The sequence below is a fragment of the Piliocolobus tephrosceles genome, chromosome 16, assembly GCF_002776525.5.
Source record: "Piliocolobus tephrosceles isolate RC106 chromosome 16, ASM277652v3, whole genome shotgun sequence".
NCBI lineage: Eukaryota > Metazoa > Chordata > Mammalia > Primates > Cercopithecidae > Piliocolobus > Piliocolobus tephrosceles.
Genome location: NC_045449.1, coordinates 34,161,179 through 34,171,718, shown reverse-complemented (window position 1 = coordinate 34,171,718; position 10,540 = coordinate 34,161,179).

Here is a 10,540-nt window from a genome sequence, read left to right as displayed (position 1 = left end):
TGCCAGGAGTTCAAGACCAGCCTGGCCCAACATGGCAAAACCCTGTCTCTACTAAAAATACAAGTTAGCCGGGCCTGGTGGTGCATGTCTATAATCCCAGCTACTCAGGAGGCTGAGGCATGAGGATCGCTTGAACCCGGGAGGCAGAGGTTGCAGTGAGCCGAGATTGCACCACTGCACTCCAGCCTGGTTGACCAGGTGACATCGTGAGACCCTCTCAAAAAAACAAAAGTTTCCTGAGGGGAGTAGTATTTGAATTGACAAGGTAGGGTAGTGAAACAAAAGGTATTCTAACCAGAAAAAAACTCAGACACCAGGAAAGAACAAATAGGGGGCTCTGTGTAGGGTGGGGAGAAAGACAGGATCAGGTTTTCCACCTGAGTCCTCTGTAGCTCTGCCTTAGCTCGCTGTTGAGTTTCCTTCAAGTACAGACCTAATTCACAACTTGTTTGTCTATTTTCTTGCCTTTGGGCTGCTTGCCACACTAGAACATAAGCCCGGTAAAAGGAAAATAAATCTTGGGACCCCAAAATCACTAAGCCAAAGAAAAGTCAAGCTGGGAACTGCTTAGGGCAAAACTGCCTCCCATTCTATTCCTTAAAAAGGCAGCTACTAAGATTAAAAAAAAAAAAAAAAAAAAACCTGCATACTGGCCAGGCGTGGTGGCTCATGCCTGTAATCCCAACACTTTGGCAGGCTGAGACAGGCAGATCACCTGAGGTCAGGAGTTCGAGACCAGCCTGGCCAACATGGTGAAACTCCATCTCTACTAAAAATACAAAAATTAGCCGGGGGTGGTGGCGGGTGCCTATAACCCCAGCTACTCAGGAGGCTGAGGCAGGAGTATTGCTTGAACCTGGGAGGCGGAGGTTGCAGCGAGCCAAGATCGCGCCATTGCACCCTAGCCTGGGCAACAAGAGCGAAACTCCATCTCAAAAAAAAAAAAAAAAAAAAATTAGCTCGGCAGGTTGGAACTCTACTGTGGCTCCAGCTACTTGGGGGGTTGAGATGGGAGGATCACTTGAACCCCGGGAGGCAGAGGTTGCAGTGAGCCGAGATTGCGCCACTGTATTCCAGCCTGGGTGACAGAGAGAGACTCCATCTGAAAAAAAAAAAAAAAAGGCGAAGAAGGACTCAAAGAGCCCCTGAAAAGACAGCAGTGCCCATCACCATGCCAGGAATATAAAGGAGGCAAGTCTGAGGAAGACAGACTATTCTGTTTTGAACATGTGGAGGGGTGATAATGACCAATAGGATGGTGGGGCCTGTAATATGTCTGTATCTCAGGTTTCCTAACTCCTAAATTCCTAGTGAATGTGCCGTTCTTTACACCACACCATAACTTCTGTCAGTGAATAAGCTGGACTTCTTCAGAGAATTCTCCAGGGTAATATGTCCTTAGGCCTTGTTATGTGGTGCTGTTATTAAAGAGATAGCACTGTGACTGGACCTTAGGGCCACAGTAAACTTTTTTTTTAGACGGAGTCTCGCTGTGTCGCCCAGGCTGGAGTGCAGTGGCCAGATCTCAGCTCACTGCAAGCTTCGTCTCCTGGGTTCACGCCATTCTCCTGCCTCAGCCTCCCGAGTAGCTGGGACTACAGGCGCCGCCACCTCGCCCGACTAGTTTTTTGTATTTTAGTAGAGATGGGGTTTCACCGTGTTAGCCAGGATGGTCTCGAACTCCTGACCTTGTGATCCGCCCGTCTCAGCCTCCCAAAGTGCTGGGATTACAGGCTTGAGCCACCGCGCCCGGCCCCACAGTAAACTTTTGGAATTCCTCTCCCCAGTATCCTGCTGGCTTAACCAATGGCCCCTCCCTTTTAGAACTGAGAGGATGGTAGTTCCTGGAGAGATCATCTGTCTTTATAAGGAGAAAAGTTTGGCAATGTGATTTCCTGTATGTTTCTACCGGAGTCCAAGATCCCAGCAGTGCTAACCTAGACAGCAGTGGCTGCCACCTAGAACCCAGAGGTCAGGAGTGCTCCTAAGTCAGCGTGAGGGCATCTTCCCAACTGCCTTTGCCAAGCCAAAAGGCAGAATCATGACTTTGTTACACCTTCTGGAGCATGTGGTTGAGGCGGCTTTCCATTTGGCTGCTTTGGTGCTGAGGCTGTTTACATGTTTCAGTAAATGAGTTATTGCTTATTGAAGTTGGCTGGCTAGGAGCTCAGAATAAACAACATATGACCACAATGACACCACTCTCCAGGAGCACCAGAGTTCAGAGGGAGAGATCTGCTTGTATGTTCCACTCCCACGTGGGTGCGTAGTTCTCAAAGCCTGGGAGGACTGGGGTGTCACTGTTCCCGGCTTTCTGACGGAATCAGACATAATGAGATGCTTTTCTGGTAGAAAGTGAGTATGAAAGTACTTTGCACAATTTCAGAAGGAAAAGGGGGGGCACTGCTTTTAGAAAAATGTAAGAGATCAAAGGAGTTTTCAGATGTTCTGCATTTTCTTCTTCAATTATAAAGAATTCATCTGAGCATAAAAGACTCCCTGGTCTCTGTAGGAAGAAGTAAAAACTTCTTTCATACACAAAAGTTTTCCTACTTTATATACTTCTTTGTAGACTACTTCATTTATTTTTTTTGGTATATTTATTAGTCTTCCCTGGAGTAGGCAGTGTTCATTAGAAAATATTGAGACAGTCGGCCGGGCACGGTGGCTCAAGCCTGTAATCCCAGCACTTTGCGAGGCTGAGACGGGCGGATCACGAGGTCAGGAGATCGAGACCATCCTGGCTAACCTGGTGAAACCCCATCTCTACTAAAAAATACAAAGAAAAAAAACTAGCTGGGTGAGGTGGCGGGCGCCTGTAGTCCCAGCTACTCGGGAGGCTGAGGCAGGAGAATGGCATAAACCCGGGAGGCGGAGCTTGCAGTGAGCTGAGATCCGGCCACTGCACTCCAGCCCGGGCAACAGGGTGAAACTCCGTCTCAAAAAAAAAAAAAAAGAAAGAAAATGTTGAGACAGTCAAGACCCCAAAGTTAATCTTTAATTTCTCCCTTCTTCCTGTGCCACCTGGATCAACCTGGATTGTCCAGGAGTTCCTAAACCCCATCTATGTGACAATTTACAGAATAATTTTTTTTTTTAAGACAGAGTCTCACTCTATCGTCCAGGCTGTAGTGCACTGGCGCGATCTTGGCTCACTGCAACCTCCACTACCCCAGGCTCAAGCAATTCTCATGCCTCCACCTCCAGAGTAGCTGGATTATAGGTGCACGCCACCACACTTTGCTAAGTTTTGTATTTTTAGTAGAGACAGGGTTTCACTATATTGGCCAGGTTGGTCTCGAACTCCTGACCTCAAGTTATCTGCCCACCTCAGCCTCCCAAAGTGCTGGGATTACAGGCGGGTGAGCCACCATGCCAGGCTAATTTTTGTATTTTTAGTAGAGATGGGTTTCACCATGTTGGCCAGGCTGGTTTCAAACTCCTTGCCTCAAGTGATCTGTCCACCTCAACCCCTCAAAGTGCTGGGATTACAGGTGTGAGCCACCGTGACTGGCCCAAAGATGTCTCTTACTACTACTACTTATTACCATCTTCTGATTTACCAGACATTCCTCCACTCTTCAAATTGTCTCATAATGGGGCCTTTAAGGGCTTAATTCACGGTGTACCTGTAGTGTTGCTGCTTTACATTTCTTCCAGAGGTTTTAGACATTGATGTTAATCTGTTCAGTAAACATGGAGTCTTTACCATGAGTCAGGTATATGCTCTGCAGCAAAGAATATGCCAAGTGGTGGCCTCCTAGTGGCCGGAGGCCAGGTCTAACTCATTATTACCCCGCCCTAGCACAGTGTCCTTCCTTGCAGGTGTTCAGTGGATGTTTGTTGAATTAAGCTCACATCCTGCCTCTTTCATACTCATCGCAGGAGTCGAGCTTAAGCAAAGCCCTTTTTTCATCAGAAAGGAAACTCCCATCTTTTGCCTTATGTCATGTTTCTTACTATCATGTTCCCATGACCTCTCACCTAGTAAGGACAAATTCTGTTCAACTCCAGTTCCTACAATTCCCAGCAGTTTGCTCCTGAAATGTTTAGAACAGCGTGTCTCATAGAACTACACTGCCACCCATATATCTAATTTTAAAACAATTTACTGCCAGTCTCAGTGGCTCACGCCTATAATCCCAGCGCTTTGGGAGGCCGAGGCGGGTGGATCACCTGAGGTTGGGAGTTTGAGACCAGCCTGACCAACATGGAGAAACCCCGTCTCTACTAAAAATACAAAATTAGCTGGGTGTGGTGGCGCATACCTGTAATCACAGCTACTTAGGAGGCTCAGGTGGCAGAATTATTTGAGCCCAGGTGGCAGAGGTTGCGGTGAGCCGAGATTGCACCATTGCACTCCAGCCTGGACAACAAGAGCAAAACTCTGTCTCAAAAACAGTAACAACAAACAATTTACTTGCTATGTTTCAGAAAGCATAAAAAAGGGCTGGACACAGTTGCTCACACCTGTCATCCCAGCACTTTAGGAGGCTGAGGTGGGAAGATCACGTGAGCCCAGGAGTTTGAGACCAGCCCGGACAATATAATGAAACCTCGTCTCTACAAAATATTTAAAAATTAGCCAAGCATGGTGGTGCCTGCTTGTAGTCCCAGCTACTCAGGGGGCTGAGGTGGGAGGATTGCTTGAGCTCAGGAGGTGGAGGTTGCAGTGAGCCAAGATTGTGCCACTGCATTCTAGCCTGGGTGACAGACTGAGACTCTGTCTCAAAAGAAGAAAAAGGAAAGAAAAAGTGAGGTCAGGTGCGGTGGCTCATGTCTGTAATCCCAGCACTTTGGGAGGCTGAGGCGGGTGGATTGCTTGAGCTCAGGAGTTTGAGACCAGCCTGGTAAAAATGAAGAAAACCCTGTCTGTGCAAAAAATACAAACATTAGCAGGGCGTTGTGGCACACAGCTGTGGTCCCAGCTACTCGGGAGACAGAGGTGGGAGGATGGCTGGAGCCAGAGGAGGTCAAGGCTGCAGTGAGCCATGATTGCGCCACTGCACTCCAGCCTGGGCGACAAAGTGAGACTCTGTCTCAAAAATAATAATAATGAAGGCCAGGCACGGTGGTTCACGGCTATAATCTCAGTACTTTGGGAGGCCTCGTCTCTACTAAACCCCATCTCTACTAAAAAAAAACAACAACAAAAATTAGCTGGGTGTTTTGGCATGGGCCTGTAATCCCAGTTACTCAGGAGGCTGAGGCAGGAGGATCGCTTGAACCTGGGAGGCAGAGGTTGCAATGACCGGAGATTACACCACTGCACTCTCCAGCCTGGGTGACAGAGCAAGACTGTCTCAAAAAAAAAAAAAAAAAAGTTAATGGGCTGAAAGAGTTACATTATTGTGTAAAAACTTTGGAATGTCTGGGTTAAGATAAGGGGTTGTGGAGACCAAGGTTTTATGCAGATGAAGCCTCCAGGTAGCAGGCTTTGGAAGGAGAGAACAATGAGTGTAAATGTTTGTTACCAGACTTAAGAGTCTGTTCTATCAGGAAATCCAAAAGGGAACGGGGTATAAGTCTGTCTGACCCCACCCCCTTTCCGTCATGGCCTTTCAGGTTAGCTTTGGAATGCCCTTGCTGACACGAGGGATCCATTCAGATGTTCGAAGGCTTAGAATTTTATTTTTGGTTTATATTAGGTAAAGTTTATAATTTAAAACCCATCAAGTTTCTTTTTTAGCGGTTCTTTGAGGGCATCATCAATTCCCCTGATCTTTCTTTTCATCTCTTCCTGTTTCACTGGCTCCCTAGAGTCTAAATGGTTGGGACTTTGTATCTTTTCCCCTTTTCCACAGCTGGAACACCATACACTGACCTGACATTATGTTTCCCAGAAACTTGAAATATTTACGTTGTTTATCTTAACTCCTTGTGCAAGCATTCCTGCTTGCGGAAATGGTTTTCCATCTATTAATAAGATTGACATTGCATCATCCGAGACATTTTAGGGTGTAGGAGTAGGAAGTTATTTAGTTAAAAATATAAAGCCGGTTTTTTGCTTTTTTTTTTTTTTTTTTTTTTTGAGATAGAGTCTTGCTCTGTCGCCCAGGCTGGAATGTAGTGGCACGATGTCAGCTCATTGCAACCTCCGCCTCCCGGGTTCAAGCAATTCTCCTTTCTCAGCCTCCCGAGTAGCTGGAATTACAGATGTGCATCACCACATCCAGCTAATTTTTTGTATTTTTAGTAGAGCTGGGGTTTCACCATGTTGGCCAGGCTGGTCTCGAACTCCCGATCTCAGGTGATCCACCCGCCTCAATCTCCCAAAGTGCTGGGATTACAGGCATGAGTCATCGTGCCTGGCTAAAGCCAGTTTTTTTTAGCTCACATTCCTCAAACCCATAGGAAACAATATGATTGATATAGTTGAGGAAATATCTCTTCACATAAATGACTGTTGGTTGGCCAGGCACAGTGGCTCACACCTGTAATCCCAGGAGGGAGGGCCATTGGGAGGCCAAGGTAGGAGGATTACTTGAGCCTCAAAGTTTGAGACCTGCCTGGGCAACATAGTCAGACCTCGTCTTTACTAAAAATAAAAAATTTAGCCAAGTGTAGTGGTGTATCACCGTAGCCCCAGCTACTCAGGAGGCTGAGGCAGGAGGATCACTTGAGCTTCAGAGGTTGAGGCTGCAGTGAGCCACTATCGCACCACTGCACTCCAGCTTGGGCAAGACAGTGAGACCCTGTCTCAAAAAAATAAATAAAATAAAAGATTATTGGCCCAAAATGACAAGCTAGTGGTTAAAGCCATATTTGGTGGGTAGGTGGCAGAACAAGAAAGGGGTATCTGCCAAACTTAGGGCTCAGTAGAGAAGATAGTGGTTTAGGGACATATGCAGTATGTTTTAAAAGAAAATTTGGGACAGGAATTCAAGTGTGATACACATGGTGGTCAGGAGAAGAATCACTGGTATGTACACTGCAAAGCAGAGTTTATAGAGCCTACGGAGCCAGTGAAGAGACATTTCAACACTTAAGTCTAGCCCAGACCAGAGCTCTGAGTTCATTGCTCTTTCTTGGACCACATCCTTTCGTGGAAAAAATGTGAATATGCACACAGGCAAGATAACAAGCAATAATTGGGAAGCTAGAATTGTGGCACTAAACATCCCAAGAAGCTTCTTCATTCAGACAAGGTAGCACTGATCCCTGTATCCCTAACCTCTTCCTCAGTGCCTGGCACTGAATAGATACTGGTTGAATGGATGAATTGACTGATAATAGTGAATTGTTGACATACTTAGTGAGTTCTAAGTGACGGGTAAAATATAGGAGAAAGATGTTGAAAGATGTTGTAGATTGAATAGTAACGGCCGATGGGGGAGGGGAGTTTTCGGGGAGATCCCAGGGCTGGAAGTGGCGAATGCATGGGAAAAAACAGGTTCTACAGCTTAAGCTCTTGAGAAAAGCAGACATTGGGGAAGATAAGAGAGAAAGAGCTTGACAATAAGAAACAGTTTGCATTCACACTGTGCTCACTGTCCATAGGGGTGCATTCTGGCTCTGCAGGATAATGTCTGACAACATAATATGCCAGTTACCTCACAATCTAAGAAATTATACTTTCAAAGTTTTCTGGATCTGTGTGCCCAGGAGCTAAGACAGCCAATGTTGTCCTGGCTGACTGGCCATTATCTCCACACAAATCAAAGTACGTTTCCAATGCCACCCCATTTGGAAGCTTTGACATCAGCATCTTGGTGTTAATTTTTAACTTAAAATCACAACTTTAAGAGCAAAAATTTTGTTATTCCAAGTAGACAAGAAAAAAATTATTTTCCATGTAAATGTTTTAACCCAAGCTTTAAAATATTTAGGTATTGGCTAGGTATGGTGGCTCATGCCTGTAATCTCGGCACTTTGGGAGGCCGAGGTAGGTGGATGGCCTGAGCCCAGGAGTTTGAAACCAGCCTGGACAACATGGGGAAACCTCATCTGTACCAAAAATACAAAAATTAGCTGGGCATAGTGGTGCACACCGACAGTCCCAGTTATTAGTGAGGCTAAGGTAGGAGGATTGCTTGAGCCTGGGAGGTTGGGGCTGCAGTGAGCTGAGATCATGCTACTGCACTCCAGCCTGGGTGACAGAGTGAGACCCTGTCTCAAAAAAAAAAAATATATATATATATATACACACACACACACACACACACACACACACACACACAGACACACACACACACACACATATATAATAGGTAACCTTACATATCAAATAATGCAGTTGTGGATCATAAAAAAGGGTCAAATAGCATAAGTAAATGGACCCAGAGCTCTGTCTAGTTGGGATTTGCTTCTAATATTCACCTGCTAATGATTCCATGAGTTGCCAAATTAGAAATATACTTGCCCCTATTGGTACCTCATGAATTTTCTCAAATATCAAATGATTTCAACTTATGACTTTCTTTCAAGTTAACTTCTAGCAAGGTTCCTCAGAATCGCATTGACCCCTGGTGAGACACTCAGTTACAGATCTTCATGAATGCTGGTTTAGTCTGGGAAATTGTTTCAGTCTGTGGATCTCTTCAATGCTTAAACAATTACTTTAACTTGTTTTGTAAAAATTATGATCTAATTATTTTTCAAGTATACTTGGGTTAACGAAATGCAGCAGTGGGGTGTGCCTTTTAGCAGCAGAACAGACCACTTTTTACATTCCTTAGAAATAAGATATGGTTCAGTATTTTAAATCATAGCAACAGTTGATAAGAAAAACAGCAAAAAGGTAATCATTTCCATATGGAAAGAAAAGGAAGAACCAGTGAAGCTGTGAACTGTCATTTTTCCATATAAAAGTCACTACTGGTAGATTTGGCAGAAAGGGCAAATGTTTCTATTTGTTTCTCATTTTACATTCGTTAATATATTGCATGTGATGTGTTTTATGGAAATACAACATTCCCTTCAAACTCAGTTGTCAATTTCCAAGCATGTTTTGTCTTGGGTGAAACCAGTATCTTGTGTGTCAATTTCTTTTCTTTTTTTTTTTTTTGAGACGGAGTCTCGCTCTGTCGCCGGGGCTGGAGTGCAGTGGCCAGATCTCAGCTCACTGCAAGCTCTGCCTCCCGGGTTTACGCCATTCTCCTGCCTCAGCCTCCCGAGTAGCTGGGACTACAGGCGCCCGCCACCTCGCCCAGCTAGTTTTTGTATTTTTAGTAGAGACGGGGTTTCACCGTGTTAGCCAGGATGGTCTCGATCTCCTGACCTCGTGATCCACCCGTCTCAGCCTCCCAAGGTGCTGGGATTACAGGCTTAAGCCACCGCGCCCGGCCTTGTGTGTCAATTTCATCAAGTAATTATATTTCCTTGGTGATAATTTTCTTAACTCAGTGAAAAATTTAGGTGAAAATTCTTATCCCTTTTACTGAAAAGCATATAACCATCATCCATACCAGCTGAATACCTGTAAGTAATTTTTTTTTTTTTTTTTTGCGACAGCCTTACTCTGTCACCTGGGCTGGAGTGCAGAGGCACGATATCAGTTCACTGCAGCCTCGACCTCCCAGGGCTCAAGCGATCCTCCCACCCAAACTTCCAGAGTAGCTCGGACCACAAGTGTTTGCCACCACACCCAGCTAATTAAAAATTTTGTTTTGTAGAGATGGGGGTCTTGGCCGGGCCCGGTGGCTCAAGCCTGTAATCCCAGCACTTTGGGAGGCCGAGACGGGCGGATCACGAGGTCAGGAGATCAAGACCATCCTGGCTAACACGGTGAAACCCCGTCTCTACTAAAAAATACAAAAAAACTAGCCGGGCGAGGTGGCGGGCGCCTGTAGTCCCAGCTACTCCGGAGGCTGAGGCAGGAGAATAGTGTGAACCCGGGAGGTGGAGCTTGCAGTGAGCTGAGATCCGGCCACTGCACTCCAGCCTGGGCGACAGAGCAAGACTCCGTCTCAAAAAAAAAAAAAAAAAAAAAAAAAAGAGATGGGGGGTCTTACGGTATTGCTCAGGCTGGTCTCAAACTCTTGGCCTTAAGTGATCCTCCCACCTTGGCCCTCCCAAAGTGTTGGGATTACAGTTGTGAGCAACCATGCCCATCCCATTATAAGTAATTTTAAAGCAATAATTGAATAAAATAAATTTCTGCTCTGGCATTCCAAGATCCAAAAGAAAAGCTGACCCAATTTTCTCATGCCCAAAAAGTTTAAGCACACAAAGTACACATTTACCTATTTACTTTTGTAGTTAGGCATAAGCATTTATTACCAAAATCCTCATATTTGGCCGGGCACGGTGGCTCAAGCCTGTAATCCCAGCACTTTGGGAGGCCGAGACGGGCAGATCACGAGGTCAGGAGATCGAGACCATCCTAACACGGTGAAACCCCGTCTCTACTAAAAATACAAAAACTAGCTGGGCGAGGTGGCGGCCACCTGTAGTCTCAGCTACTCGGGAGGCTGAGGCAGGAGAATGGCGTAAATCCGGGAGGCGGAGCTTGCAGTGAGCTGAGATCCGGCCACTGCACTCCAGTCCCGGCGACAGAGCAAGACTCTGCCTCAAAAAAAAAAAAAAAAAAAAAAAAAGC